Below are 16,320 nucleotides of genomic sequence, written 5' to 3'. Positions count from 1 at the left end.
TGCTAGCAAAGTAGTGCTCAAAATTCTCCAAGCCAGGCTTCATCAGTATGTGAACCATGAACTTCCAGATATTCAAGCTGGATTTAGAAAAGGCAGAGGAGCCAGAGATCAAATTGCCAACATTTGCTGGATCATGGAAAAAGCCAGAGAGTTCCAGAAAAGCATCTATTTTTGCTTTATTGACTATGCCAAAGCCTTTGACTGTGTGGATCACAACAAATGGTGGAAAATTCTGAAAGAGATGGGAATACCAGACCACCTGACCTGCCTCTTAAGAAATTTGTATACAGGTCAGGAAGCAACAGTTAGAACTGGTCATGGAACAACAGACTGGTTCCAAATAGGAAAAGGAGTACGTCAAGGCTGTATATTGTCACCCTGCTTATTAAACTTCTATGCAGAGTACATCATGAGAAATGCTGGGCTGGAAGAAGCACAAGCTGGAATCAAGATTGCTTGGAGAAATAGTAACCTCAGATATGCAGATGACACCACCCTTATGGCAGAAGGCGAAGAAGAACTGAAGAGCCTCTTGATGAAAGTGAAAGAGGAGAGTGAAAAAATTGGCTTTAAACTCAAAATTCAGAAAACTAAGATCATGGCATCTGGTCCCATCACTTCATGGCAAATACATGGGGAAACAATGGAAACAGTGACAGACTTTATTTTGGGGGGCTCCAAAATCACTGCAGATGGTGACTGCAGCCATGAAATTAAAAGACACTTGCTCCTTGGAAGAAAATCTATGACCAACCTAGAGAGCATATTACGAAGCAGAGACATTACTTTGTCAACAAAGGTCCATCTAGTCAAAGCTATGGTTTTTCCAGTAGTCATGTATGGATGTGAGAGTTGGACTATAAAGAAAGCTGAGTGCCGAAGTTCAAGAAGTTCAAAAAGCTGATGCTTTTGAACTGTGGTGTTGGAGAAGACTCTTGAGAGTCCCTTGGACAGCAAGGAGATCCAATCAGTCAGTTTTAAAGGAAATCAGTCCTGAATATACACTGGAAGGACTGATGCTGAAGCTGAAACTCCAGTACTTCGGCCACCTGATGCGAAGAAGCGATTCATTGGAAAAGACCCTGATGCTGCTTAAGGTGGAAGGCGGGAGGAAAAGTGGATGACAGAGGATGAGATGGTTGGATGGCATTACCTACTCAATGGACGTGAGTTTGAGTAGGCTCTGGGAGTTGTTGATGGACAGGGAAGCCTTGCGTCCTGCAGTTCATGGGGTCGCAAAGAGTCGGACACGACTGAGCAACTGAACTGAACTGATGACATAGAGCCTGTCCTCATGAAGTGCCTGACTTTCTATCACTTCATTGCCTTCAGGGATCTAACTAATTATCAAGACCAAGAAAACAACAATAATTTGAAGCACAATTCTGTGATTATCATTTTAGAAGACAAGTATGTTTTATGAACTCTGACTTCAAGGAATTTACAAAGTCATAACTTACACAGAACAATAGAAAATTATTGGAAGTACTATATATTATTGTTATATATTATAAAAATTGAGAGAATGTAATGAGCAGAAAAAATAATTGATCAAGTGTGTCCATAGTTGAAACAAATTGTTTTTGTTTTATGTAACTAATGTAAAAACATTTTTTTATATAGCCTACTCATTAAAGGAGGAAAATGAAAAAAAAAAAAGAACAATTTTTATTTAAGTCAATAATAGTGATTTACATGGAGATGTGGCAAAGATTAGTTTTAATTAAATAAAAATTAAACTGAAGAAAAAAGCACTTTCACAAATCAACATGTTTATTCAAAAATTGCAAGTATGCTGTGTTTTCTATTAAACTTATTTCTTGATAAGATTTCCCCAAGTTTTTAGGGAATTTGGTAGCTTCCAGTAAGCAGCTGCTAGAGTTGACTCTAACTAAAGTTGTAATATGTAGAGTTCAATTGTACATTTGAAAGAGAACCTTAAATACTTTCTTTTTCTTTCTATGGAACACCCCCATGAACCACCCTATTTGTAAAGACTGCTCCAAAGAACACTCCATAGTATGACCAGAAAATTGGTTGTCACTAGAGAATCTTAAAGAATACACAACTTAGGCTGGGCAAGTCCAGGTTGGAATCCTGGTTGCCTGACATAATTGTGGACTTTAAGTTACAAACTTTCTAAATTTCCTAAACTACAAACCAAGGATTATTATGAGAATTGATTCTAATATTGTGGATAAAGTGCTTAGTTCAGCATTCAAAACCATAACTTACACATAACTTAATAGCAAATTATTAGACACACTATTGTGTTAAATATGTCATAGAAATTCATAGAAATAATTTAGAAATCATCTGAAAGAACCTAGTAGCGATAGCCATTATTCAGGATGATGCAGTTGAATTCTTTTTCTACTTTCTGCTCTCAGTGAAAATATAAAGGTGTGATTCATAAAAAAACGTATTATAAGGGGTTAGGTTTTAAGTGAAGATCCTGCAACCTACTTGGCTCAACTGATCAGTTAATTCATTCATTTACCACCAACCATATGTCAGGCACTGTACTAGATGCTGTTGGAAGTCCCCCAGCCCTGCCCCCGCACCCTTGGTTACTTTCAGACATCCTTATAATTTTAGAATTTGTCAGCCTGAGCCAAGGTCCATCTTTGGGTGAATGATGATTATTTAAAGAAAGCAATTTGACAGAAATACATCTTTTGGTATACAGCAAATAACCCTTGCTACGTTTTGTGCACATTAACTAATTTCTATTCCTTTACCCTTAAGAAACCTCTTCATATGTGGAGTATTTCTGCAGACAGTCCTTCAGCTTTTCCCCACTCTTCAAAAAGCAAGAAATGGAGTAAACCATCTCTGCAAAGCAGCAACGTTGTGCTCTGTGTAGGTTGTGTGTTTTTTATTTTTTAATTGGTGGAAAATTGCTTTACAATGTTGTGTTGATTTCTGGCATATGACAGTGTGAATCAGTCATAATTATATATGTATCCCCTTCCTCCTGAGCCTCCCTTCCCTCCCTACATCCCATCCCTCAAGTTCATCACAGAGCACCAAGCACGCTCCTTGTATTAATACGGCAACTTTCCACTATTTTACACCTGGCAGTATATATATGTCGATGCTACTTTCTCAGTTCTCGCCACCCTCACTTTCCCCTGCTGTGTCCACAAGTCTTTTCTCTACTAGGTTCATCAGTATCATTTTTCCAGATCCATATATATGTGTTAATATCCAATACTTGTTTTACTCTTTCTGACTTACTTCACTCTGTATACGAGGCTTCAGGTTCATCCACCTCACTACAACTGACTGACATTTTTTCCTTTTTATGGCTGAGTAATATCCCATTGTATATAAGTACTGCATCTTCTTTATCCATTCATCTGTCACTGAACATCTAGGCTGCTTCCGTATCCTGGCTATTGTAAATATGTGATATTTTTGTGTCTAAATCACAATATCATGTATAAAAACTGACAAAAATAGCAATAAAATAGATAAAATGCAATTAAAATGATTCTAACCATAATCAAAGAAAATAAAATTCCATTAAAAAATAAACCAAGCAAGAGAAATGTGCTGTTGCTATCAGTGACTACCCTACAATCTCCAGGGTCTTTCTTCTTTGACTTCCTTGATCCTAACTTATCCTGACTCTGCTCCTTCAGAGTTTCCTCTTTATTCTCCCCTAGTTAGTCCTGCAAACCTCAGCTCTTCTTTTTTGCTGCATTCAGTCTCTTGGTGTGCATCTCCATTCTTGAGTGTTCCGTTCTCACTTCAAAGCTGAGTCTCCTCTGAATCTATCATTAGTCAAAAAAATGTCAACCTACGTTCAGGACAGCTTCACTTGAAGACTTCTCTTTAGTCCAAACCCAAAGGCAACTTGACTTCCTGCTGTGCCTCGATCCGAATCAGCACCCTTTCATAGGCCATATCAAAACCTTAGTCACTTTCTCCTTTGATTCCTACTCAACTGTGTTAGACAGTCTTACTGCCCTTTCTTATCTATGCCTAGATCAGTGACTGACAGGGAGTGAAAATTTCGTAAGTGCTTGCTAAACCAATGAATGAATGGATGACAACAACTCTGTGAAGCGTGCATGGGAGCTAGTAGCAACTCCATTGTGCAGGTAAAGATCCAGAGGCTCAGAGAAGCTGAGTCACTCTCCCAAGGTAGAGTGAGTGAGTGAGTGAAGTCGCTCAGTCGTGTCCAACTCTTTGCAACCCCATGGGCTGTAGCCCACCAGGTTCCTACGTCCATGGAATTTTCCAGACAAGAATACTTGAGTGGGTTGCCATTTCCTTTTCCAGGGGATCTTCCCAACCCAGGGATCGAACCTGGGGATCCTTCATTGGAGGCAGATGCTTTACCATCTGAGCCACCAGGGAAAATCAAGATAACTCAGCTGCTATTGACAGACAAGATTAATTCAGTCTCTGGCTCCTGAACAGGAGTGCTTTCTGTGCTTTCCTAAGACCTCTCTGTCTTCTCAGTATTTGCTCTTCTGTGACATCTAGTTGTTGATAGGTTTGCTGTCTCTTTCTAACACTAGTTCAGACCTTCAGCATGTATTGCATGTGTGTGCTAGTGGCTTCAGTCGTGTCCGACTTTTTGCGACCCTATGGACTGTAGCCCACCAGGTTCCTCTGTCCTTGGGATTCTCCAGGCAAGAATAATGGAGTGGATTGCCCTGCCCTTCTCCAAAGGATCTTCCCAACCCAGGGATCGCACTTGTGTCTCTTAGTTTCCACATTGCCAGGCAGGTTCTTTACGACTTGTGTCACCTGGAAAGCCCCATTTAAAGCTATGGCCTCCTAAATAGACTTACTTCCTGTGGTCTGGCTTCCATTGATCTATGCAGCACCCAAAAGCCATGTCTTACCACGGGTCTTTGCTTAATTTCCTTGATAATTCTTCTTGACATTTCCAACCTTTCTGCAATATCCTATTCTCTTCATTGCTACTTCCTTCTTAAATTTCTTTGATCTGCTTATAAACTCTCTTACTGCCCCTTTGGTGTTTCCTTCATAGTATTCTACTTCTTCCCATTCTCCTATAATATATTTTCACTTGGTTCATTCCTTGGTTTTCTGTCTTTTTTATAGATTCTCTTTTTGAAAGAGAGCCCACATCTTGTCAAACTTCTAAGCTAATAGCTCCAAAATCCCTTACCTTCCTAAGTGCCTTCCTGTTTTTCCAACCACCATTTAGCTGTGCTGCCTCTATTGGGATCAAAGTGGACTTACTTCTCTTCTGAGTCTTTCCCCACCTCAACCTCCTAATCACATTTCAGGCCACTCCAACTTTACTAACCACACAGAACACAACTTCCAGAGCCATTACTGCTTCCTCCCTATTATTCTTAAGCTTTTCTGTCCTGTCGAATACCTAGGCTTGTTGCATTCCCTTTGTGACTCTGTAGCTTGTCTTCAACCCACTCCAGTACTCTTGCCTGGAAAATCCCATGGGCGGAGGAGCCTGGTAGGCTGCAGTCCATGGGGTTGCTAAGAGTCAGGCACGACTGAGCGGCTTCACTTTCACTTTTCCCTTTCATGCATTGGAGAAGGAAATGGCAACCCACTCCAGTGTTCTTGCCTGGAGAATCCCTGGGATCAGGGAACCTGGTGGGCTGCCGTCTATGGGGTCGCACAGAGTCGGACACGACTGAAGCGACATAGCAGCAGCAGCAGCTTGTCTTCAGGTCCTCCATAATGTGGTTACACTAACCTGCCTGACCTGGACCTGCACTGTTCCCTGGCACAGGTGCCCTTCTATGGCCAGCCTGGTGCAGCCACCCTTGGTGTAGATGCCAGGCTTTGGAGCTCCTAAGGTTAAACGCTCCCTTTCTTAGGCTTTCCAGATCCTCTAGGTTATTTGGTTAACCAGTGTTCAGTTCTATTTTCATTCTTGTATCCACTTCCTTCTCCCTTTCCTCACCACGTACTTCAATTATTTGAAGTACCTTTGTTGTCGTTTAGTCACTAAGTCCTGTCCCACTCTTTTGCGACCCCATGGACTGTAGGCCGCCAGGCTCCTCTATCCATGAGATTTCCCAGGCAAGAATACTGGAGTGGGTTGCCATTTCCTTGTCCAGGCGATCTTCCCTGCCCAGGGGTGGAACCTGTGTCTTCTGCATTGGAAGCTGGATTCTTTACCACTGAGCCACACCACACAGCAAACTGTTGAGAAACGGTGCCTTTGTTGTTGTTGTTGTTAATGTCAACAATAATAACAAATATATTTGTGTCTTAAATCCTTCATGAAACACTCCTTAAACCCTTCTGCTTTTTCCAACCCCTGGGCCAAACATTTTCATCTTCCAAACCAGTCTCAGCACAGATTAAAGGTAAGTAAGACAAAGCTATGAAACTCCAGTACTTTGGCCACCTCATGCGAAGAGTTGACTCATTGGAAAAGACTCTGATGCTGGGAGGCATTGGGGGCAGGAGGAGAAGGGGACGACAGAGGCTGAGATGGCTGGATGGCATCCCTGACTCGATGGACGCGAGTTTGGGTAACCTCCTGGAGTTGGTGATGGACAGGGAGGCCTGGCGTGCTGCGATTCATGGGGTAGCAAAGAGTCAGACATGACTGAGCGACTGAACTGAACTGGACTGAAGACAAAGCCATAGGAGCTGTAATCAAGCTCTTAGTTTATTTCTATGCTACTGTGAAATTTCAGGCTTAACATGAAATGGTTAAAAAAAAAAAAAAAAAACAGTAGCTTAAAAAATAGCAAAGGTTAGAATGATTTTGAAACTTCTAGATTAAAAAAATGTAATGTCTATATATTAATAGCACCATTTTATCTTCTTTTTGATGCCAGCGTTTCCATATTTTCTTTTGTGGAACCCCAAGAGTCTTTCTTTGTCTATATGATAAATCTATAGGGAACTGACACACTGGAGGCAAGAAATTTGTCATATTTGTGTGAATGTCTTTGAGAAAAGTTAAAATAAAACAGGTAAAATAATTAACCATAATGGTTAGGTAGAAGAGTGGTAAGAGGAAATATAAAACAATTACTTGGTAATTAACCAACAACATCCCTCAAAAAAAGATCTTAAAGGAGAACAGGATAAGAACAGTTCAACTATATGCAATCTACAAAACACATAATCCAAATATATGAAACGTGACTCTTAGTATGATGTATAATAGAGAGAATCCCTCCTAAAATTATTTTCCTCCTCTTCTTAGTCAAAGGAAACTCCAAATGAACAAGGCTCAATAAATTAATGTTTGTATACACATCCAAATTATCTTCCAAAGCTGGAAAATGCAATTTTATAAGTGGCTTAAGTTGTCTTTAGAGTATTTTAGAATCAGAGATCACTTTGTTGTTTGATTGCAATTATCTGTTAAAAGGTATGGTGTATTTTAAGTCTTAGGTTTAGTAATATTAAAAAAGAAAAGGATTGAATTTTTATAGTGGAAAAAAAGTCGGTAACAACTATAGTGGGAGAGAAATCAGTAACTCGAAACAGCAATAACGGGGAGAAAAAAAAAATATTCAGTAACTCGACTGCAAGTAAGAAAACGCATATTTCCCTGACCGGGAATCGAACCCGGGCCGCGGCGGTGAGAGCGCCGAATCCTAACCACTAGACCACCAGGGAACTTGAGTTGGTCTTCACTCCTGGCGTATTTGGTTCTTTAAAAGTCTCTACGTAAACCGGACCAATGGCGGGAAAGATTGTTGACTTTAAACCCTGCCTACTTCTTTCTTGTTTCGGATTTCAGATTCTGAAACTACAGCAAACTCTCAGCGCTCTTAGGCTAGCTCCGCGACGGCTCCCAAGGCTGGAGACTCCAAATCGAATCCTCTTCGGACTGCCACGCTGCAAAAGACGTCCTGGGATTGTATTCCAATTACATGACGTGTAAATATCTATACCTGGACAATGTTAAAAGAACTGTCCAGAACCTTGTATTTGCTTTATTATTTTCGAAGTCATTTAGCTCCTCCTTCTAAATCTAATCTCTTTAGGTATATGTCTTTCTGTCTTTCCTTCTCACGCAGTTGTTAAAATCCCACTACATTTTTTACGAAATGGAACGTTTGATTGCCGCGGGCGGAGAGCGTTTCCCGGTATAGAGCTCGGTGCGACCCTGCACACGACCTTGGCACAGAGCACATGCGGGGTAAACGTGGACGATGAAGGGCTTCGTGGCCTTTTAGGACGCGACTGTTTTATTTATTGGGGAGTCAGATTAACGAAGCTAGGACGGCTGCGGATGTCTTGCTTAGTGAAGAACCCGGGCCTGTACATTCGGGTCCAAGTAAACCGTTTTGCACTGTGCTTCCATTGCCTCCTATTTTTCAAACTGTTATTATCTGGGCAGTTACTTCACTTCTTGTTATGTCGAGAAAAGGCCAGGGAATGATGCAATTACCAAAGGAATCAAGAAACCTTCCAGCGCAGCCTCAGTTCAGAATCCCTCATGAAATAGGAGCAGAAGGCAATCGCATGTAACTCAGCTTTGAAAGTGCCAACCGTTCAGTTGGACTGATGTAACCCAAGAGACCCCGCTCCGCTGCAAGATGGAAGGAGGCTTAAGTAAAACAGATATAAATTTGTAATGAACTTGCTCGCAACATCCGGCGCCGCTGTGAATTACAGCCTTCGCCCATCACCGTAGACTTCAGAATTTGTTCTTGTTTTCAGCAATTCAGAAATGGAGTTTACATTCTTGATAAAATTTGTCAAAAATTATTTAATAATACGCAAACAGGAAGATTAAAATGACTTAATAAATAAAGATGGAAGCATCACCAGAAGAAATTTCTAAACGTAATGACTATATTTTAGATGGGACCCACACTCCTTTCCTGTATCAAGGAATTTTTCGGAAATCGGGCGCTGTAGGTGGAGCCCTTAGTCTTAATTGGGGATTTTCAGAGCTTACAATGTTAAGTATCTGGTTTTGGATAAAAAGATAAAGCAGATAGTACTTTTAGAATAATTTTAAGTTGTAATAGGTTTGGTGACAATCTTGTACAAAGCGGTAGAAAGAGTACAAGAAACATCATCCCTCTTTCATCTTGTAATCACTCCACGTTTTCTGTCCAGAGCTGACCATTGTTAACAGTTTCTTCTGTATCCTCCTGGAAATTGTGCTATTTTAAATTGTTTTTATTTTCTATTTCCTAGAAATATCTATTTCTTTCTCCTCAAACTTTTTATCTTGAAACATTCCAAACCTACAGAAAACTGCAAGTATAGAACAATAAACACACATATACCCCTTCATCCATCTTGTGCTAATTTAGTGGTACGAGCATCCACTGTGTGACTTGTGCACTGAAATGTGATTAGTAAGAGTTGAGGTGTTCTATAGTTGTTGAATGAATACTGGATTTTTAAGCCTTTGTATGGAAAAAAATGTAAACACTCATTAATAGTTGAGTACATTTTAAATGCTAATTGAATATATGAATTAAAATATTATTAAAACTTAAATTATTAATATTAATTTATCTTTATTTTTTGTTTTTAATGTAGCTGATGAAATATTTAAAATTATATTTATAGCTTGCATTATATTCTAATTTATAGTACTAATCTAGATTCAACAGTTGTCAATATTTTGCCCAAGAAAGCAATGGCACCCCATTCCAGTACTCTTGCCTGGAAAATCCCATGGACAGAGGAGCCTGGTAGGCTGCAGTCCATGGGGTTGCTAAGAGTCAGACATGACTGAGTGACTTCATTTTCCCTTTTCTCTTTCATGCACTGGAGAAGGAAATGGCAACCCACTCCAGTGTTCTTGCCTGGAGAATCCCAGGGACAGGGGAGCCTGGTGGGCTGCTGTCTATGGGGTCGCACAGAGCCGGACAGACTGAAGCAACTTAGCAGCAGCAGCAATATTTTGCCATGTTTACTTTCTGTTGATCTTTTTTCTGAACCATTTGAGGGTAGTTGCAGACACCATGATACTTTACTTTGAAATACTACACCTAAGAACAAGCAGTACACTTATCACACTTGGGGAATTTGAATTTTATACAATATTATTTATTATACAGTTCATAGTGAAATTTTCCAATTGTCTGACACCTTTTATATTTTTTTGTTTTTATCCAGAGTCCACTCAAGGATTATACATTGTATTTGTCTTGTTTCTGTAGTCTTCTTCCTTTAATCTGAAACAATTTTCCAATTTTTTTTTTTTTTACAGCACTGAATGCTGCTGCTAAGTCACTTCAGTCGTGTCCGACTCTGTGCGACCCCATAGACAGCAGCCCATCAGGGTCCCCCGTCCCTGGGATTCTCCAGGCAAGAACACTGGAGTGGGTTGCCATTTCCTTCTCCAATGCATGAAAGTGAAAAGTGAAAGTGAAGTCACTCAGTCATGTTTGACTCTTAACGACCCTATGGACTGCAGCCTACCAGGCTCCTCCGTCCATGGGATTTTCCAGGCAAGAGTACTGGAGTGGGGTGCCATCGACAGCACTGAATAGTGGAGGACAATTGCTTCAGAAAGTCCTTCAGTTTAGACAAGTATTTCTTTTGTCAGACAACTACCTTAAGTGATGTGTTATTCTCAGTACGTTACATCATAATTCAAATAATGCTGATGTGTTATCTCTAATGGTAACTGTGGTAGGCAGGATAATGAATCCCACAGAGATGTCCCTGTCCTAAGCTCCAGAACACATGGATATTACTTCATGTAACAGTAGGAATTTTGCAGGCTTGATTAACTTAAGGAATTTGGGAGAGGGGGAGAGAGGAGATTATCCTGGATTTTACCTGGATGGGCCCAGAATCATGACAGGAGTCCTTTTAAATCCAGAAGGACATCCAGGGATGTGATCCCGAGAAGACTCAACCAGCCTTTTCTGGCTTTGAAAGTGGAGGAAGAGGCCCATGAGCTAAGGAATGCAAGGGGCCTCTAGAAGCTGAAGAAGGCAAGGGAAAGTTTCTCCCCCAGAGCTTCCGGAAAGAAAACAGCTTTGCCAACAAACACCTGGATTTTAGCCTAGTGAGACCCATGTCAGAATTCCGGACTCCAGAACGGTAAGATAATAAATTTGTGGTGTTGTAAGCCAGGAAGTTTGTGGTGATTTTTTTCACAGCACCAGTAGGAAACAAACACAGTAAGCTGGATCATTTGGTGAAGGTATGCGCTATATTTCTCCATTGTAAAGTTACCCTTTACACTTGTAATGAACAAGTATTAAAAAAAAAAAAAAAAGCAAACATCACCCATGGGAGTAATACTTTGAAAATGTTTGGATTTTCTCTTCCCCTGCAAAATCTCACCCATTGGCTTTAGCATCCACTGATGATCCTTGCATGAATCAGTTACTACCGTGGTGACTGCAAAACGGTGTTATTTTATCATTCTCATGGAAAGAACTTCGCTTTCTCTCCTCCGTTATTTATAAAATAACAGTTTGGACTCACATTCTTTTTTTATTTTTGTGTTTTTAGTCAATGTGTTATAATCTACTGCTGTCGTTATTCACTTAATAGTTAAATTGTCCTAAATATGGCCACAGTGAGTCCCTGTAAGCTTTCTCCTCTATTCTTTCAACATGTTCCTGTAAATTTCTTAGCATTTATTTGCTTTCTGACATAAGGTAGTCCAGGCACACCCAATACTTTGTAAATGATTTGGAATATTAACATCTTTAATGCTTATATCTTTTTAAATTTCCTTGTTTAAATTGTTACATAAGAATGGGCATCCTCCACATACTTTTCTGTAACCTTTTTATTAATTTCTTTTGAAAGGTGTCCATTCTTTACATAGTTTTTTGATTATTTTATTAACTGAATTGTATTCCATTGTATGGATATTTTATCAAAGCAGTTTTATATCATTGGCCATTTATTTTCAATTTATTGCTGTTAAAGTACTACAGCAAATAACCTTGGCCTGACATATTTTTTATTGATTAATTGACCCACAAATGACTTACCTTATAGAGTGCCAATTTCTAGCTGGAAAATGTTATATATTGGAAAAAAAATCATGGTATCCAGCTCAAATTCAGTTCTAGTTATAATTTATGGATAACTCAGTTTTTCACTTTGATTTCAAACTGATTCAGCTATTCTTTTTCTGTTCATTAATTTGTTGATTTGCTGGACAAATATTTACTGATGGTCTAATATATGTTAGTCACTATGTTAGGTACAGGATGCCTGATCTTGAAGTTTAGTCTGTCAGGGTTCAAGTAAACAAGCAATTACAGTTAGTAGAGTAGTGGGTAATATTGATAAAAGAAGCATTTGACTGTACTTCAATTTAATAAGTTCATTTAATAGATCATCAATGTACCATTTATCACACATATTTTGCTGATAGGAATGTAAAATGGTACAACCACTTTGGAAAATATCTTGGCAGTTTCTTATAAAACTAAGTATGCCCATAATATAATGACCCAGTCAGTTGTACCCTTAGGCACTTATACCAGAAAAGTGAAACCTTATGTTCACATAAAATCTGCACCAAGTGTTTATAGCAGCTTTATTCATAATAACCTAAAACTGGAAGCAACTGAAACATCCTTCAGTGGATGAATGGTTAAACCCACACAGTGAAATATTTATTTAAAAAAAAGAAAAACTATTGATACCTGTAACAACTTGGATAGATCTCAAGGGAATTATGCTGAATGGTAAAAAAAAAAAAAAAAAAAAAAGACAATATAAAAGGTTATATACTATAGATTCCATTTATATATACTTTTTTTGAAAGTATATAGATGGGAACAGATTAGTGATTTACAGGAATTAGATGCGGTGGGGAGGAAGATGGAGGTGATGGTAAAGGGCAGGTGTGGCACCTTTGTGGGAATGATAGACTGGTCCTATACCTTATTGTGTGTAGAAGGATCTGTACCGATGATAAAATTGTATAGACATCACACACATACATAAACACACAGAGGCAATGAGCTCTAAAGATTAAATCAGCGCCATTTTCTGGTTTTCATAGAGTACTGTAGTTAAACAAGATGTTATCTTTGGGGGATAAATAGGGGAAAACCCGGGCCTTCCCTGTACATTTTTTGCAACTTTTTATGAATCTCTAATTATTTCCTTTGAAAAACTCCCTTTTCAGCTTGAAAAAAGTGAAAGTGTTAGTTGCTTAGTCGTGGCTGACTCTTTATGACCCCATGGACTATAGCCTGCCAGGCTCCTCTCTGTCCATGGAATTCTCCAGGCAAGAATACTGGGTTGGGTGGTCATTCCATTCTCCAGGGTATCTTCCCAAAGCAGGGATGGAACCCAGGTCTCCTGCATTGCAGGAAGATTCTTTAGCATCTGAGCCACCGGGGAAGTCCCCTTTTTAGCTTACCGCACTGTGAATTTGACTCAAATAAGTCCAAACAACAATCACCACTTAACATCACTTTGAGTTTAGGGCTTCATTTCAGAATTTTAAATTATATCTTAAATAATTATCTTAGCACTATGTTATTTAAACTAGTTTTTCAGAAATTAAACTGAAAAATACAATGAATTCTTATATTTGGGCTTATTCTAAATAATCAGCCATAAGTTCTGCTCGCTAACAGGCACCCAGACAGCAATTCATTGCTATATATGTCAGTATTTCTTTCTCAGTGTGCTCTGGCAGGCTCTTCCTCTTTTAAAATGACAAGAAAATTTCCCCCTCCTCTTTAGACAGGATTTCTACCTCCTCTTTATAACAGGCTGAGAAAAGCCCTGAACCTAGGTGGACCCACAAAAGAAGCTGTTTGCATTCTCCTCAAAACTCAAGATAGTTATCTATAATATTCTGGACCAATGACCCCAGTTGTGAAAAAGAGCCACTGCCTTCAACACTGTTAAACAGTGAACTCTAATCTGCATCTTTAGGTGCAAGTTAACTTTCCAACAGACCTCCCAGAGGTAGTATTTCCCTCCTACGGAACTCCTGTGTCTCAACCAGCCTAAGGCAGATGTGTGAAAGCAGATATGTTTTTCTCTTTGTGCTAGAAAAAGCAGGATTGGTTTAACCACTAGAGAATGAACTGTCTTAGTGCTGGTAGATTAAATTTAGTACCCAGTAAAAAAATCTCTTCTTTTCCAGAGAATACTCCCATAGAAGTTTCAGGTCTTTCTGTGGTTGTGAGCTCATTCCTTACCAGGGGGGTTTTCATTTTGACAAAGTGCTGCAGCAGTATTTGCCTCTGTTTCTGGAATTCCCGTTTCATGAGAGGTTACTAGTATTGTGGTTAGAAGCAGGCGCACTGGTCATACTTCATTACAAAACTATTCTTGGATAGCTATGTAAGAAAAATACAGAACACATTTGCAGTAATGGTTGCTATTATTTGGTGATGTTCCCTTAGCTGTGGAATTCCTACTCACTCCTCTGGAAAGTCCCTTGGGAGAACACCTGATGCCTGAACTCCGGGATAGGGGTCCCATTATCCCATTCCTACCCTGAGGGGCAAAAAAGAGGTGGGCAAGCGACTCTCTTTTCTTCCTTTAAGGGCTGAAAAAAAATCTCTGCTTTTATTTGCTCCCAAAGTCTCATCATACAGGGTTCTTTACCCCAGGAAAAGCGACATGACAGTTCTACCTAAATTGTTCTAGAATGGCCTCTAACCTGCAATAGAGATGGAAAAGTCTGTTTTCATATTTAATCGAGGCCCTCAAAGACATAAAATCAGTGTTGCCTTATAATTTCTCATCAACTCAGTGTCTACCAAGCACTTTCTATTACCCAAGTACAGTGAGGAGTGCTAAGGGTATAATTAAAAAAAAAAAAAACTCTTATAATAACGTATATTGCTGTAAAAGTACCTTTCTTGGAAGTCATGTTCCAGAATTTAGTCTAAACATCATTCATGGATTATCTCATGTAATTCCTATTGTTTTTGCTGTTGTTTAGTTGCTAATTTGTGTCTGACTCTGGATTGCAAGGAGATCCAACCAGTCAATCTTAAAGGAAATCAGTCCTGAATATTCATTGGAAGGATTGATGCTGAAGCTGAAACTCCAATACTTTGGCCACCTGATTCGAAGAACTGACTCATTGGGAAAGACCCTGATGCTGGGAAGGATTGAAGGCGGGAGGAGAAGGGGTGACAGAGGATGGTTGGATGGTATCACTGACACAATGGACATGAGTTTGAGTAGGTTCTGAGAGATGGACAGGGACGCCTGGCGTGCTGCCATCTACGGGGTCGCAAAGAGTCAGACAAGACTGAGTGACTGAACTAAACTTGTGACTCAGTGGACTGTAGCCTGTCAGGTTCTTTTGTCCATGGGATTTGCCAGGCAAGAATACTGGAGTGGGTTGCCATTTCCTTCTTCAGGGTGTTTTTCTGACCCAGGGACTGAACCTGCTTCTCCTGCATTGACAGGTGGATTCTTTACCACTGAGCCACCTGGGAAGCCCTTAATCCCTGTGTGTGTTGTGCTGTGCTTAGAAGCTCAGTCGTTTCCAACTCTTTGTGACTCCAAGGACTGTAGCCCGCCGGGCTCATCTGCCCAGAGGGATTCTCCAGGCAAGAACACTGGAGTGGGTTGCCACGCCCTCTTCCAGCAGATCTTCCCAACCCAGAGATCAAACCCAAGTCTCCCACATTGCAGGTGGATTCTTTACCGTCTGAGCCACCAGGGAAGCCCTATATCAATCCTGATATTTGTTACTGTTATCATCTGCCTTTTACAGATAACAGCAACAGAAGTTAAATTATTTACCCAAGGTAAGCATGTGATGGAGCTGAAGTCTGAAGTCAGAGCCTGAAATCTTAGAGATTACCCTGTTAAGAAGTACACATTCTACTGAGGTTTGATTTGTACTGTACTAAGATTTCCCAAATAAGTTTATATACTATATCTTTTATTTCAATTAAAATTTCACTTTCTATTTAGAGCAGTGCTGTCCAAAAGGATTTCTTGAAATAATGGAAATTTCTATTCTCTGCTGTCCAATGAGTCGTCTCTAGCCGTGCGTAGCTCTTTAGCACTTGAAATGTGGCTAGTGGAATGAAAAACTACATTTTAAATTTAGTTTAAATTTAAATAGGCACATGTGGCTAGTGGGAACTGTATGAGACAGCACAGATCTAGAGCATAAGGAAATGGTTTATTTCTTTGGATTTCTCTGTAAAGACAAGGCTTAGGCAAATCAGTAAACGTCGAGTAAATGAAAAAACAATAGTTAAGGGGGAATTTTCTCCCTCTTTAAACTGAAGGGCAGAAGTCTTTATTCTACCGAAACTTTCACTGTAATAAAATGTTATAATAAGCATGTGAGGTAGCCTGTAGTTCTAGAGCAGTTCATGAAGATAGTAAAGAGGATCCTTAAATTAGAAGCAATGTTTTTGAGAGGCAGAGAAACATTTTATAATTGATGGT

The 16,320-nt window shown here is 39.6% G+C and overlaps 1 non-coding gene across 1 annotated transcript; it reads right to left on the bottom strand.

Annotated features, from left to right (window-relative positions):
- Nucleotides 1-7,527: 7,527 nt before the first annotated feature.
- TRNAE-CUC (transfer RNA glutamic acid (anticodon CUC)) lies at nt 7,528-7,599 on the bottom strand. The gene has a single exon. It is a non-coding gene; the product is annotated as a tRNA-Glu (tRNA).
- Between the last annotated feature and the right edge of the window lie 8,721 nt (nt 7,600-16,320).

This window comes from Bos taurus, chromosome 9, assembly GCF_002263795.3.
Source record: "Bos taurus isolate L1 Dominette 01449 registration number 42190680 breed Hereford chromosome 9, ARS-UCD2.0, whole genome shotgun sequence".
NCBI lineage: Eukaryota > Metazoa > Chordata > Mammalia > Artiodactyla > Bovidae > Bos > Bos taurus.
Note: the sequence above shows the minus strand (reverse complement) of the source record. Positions and strands in the feature narration are given on the sequence as shown.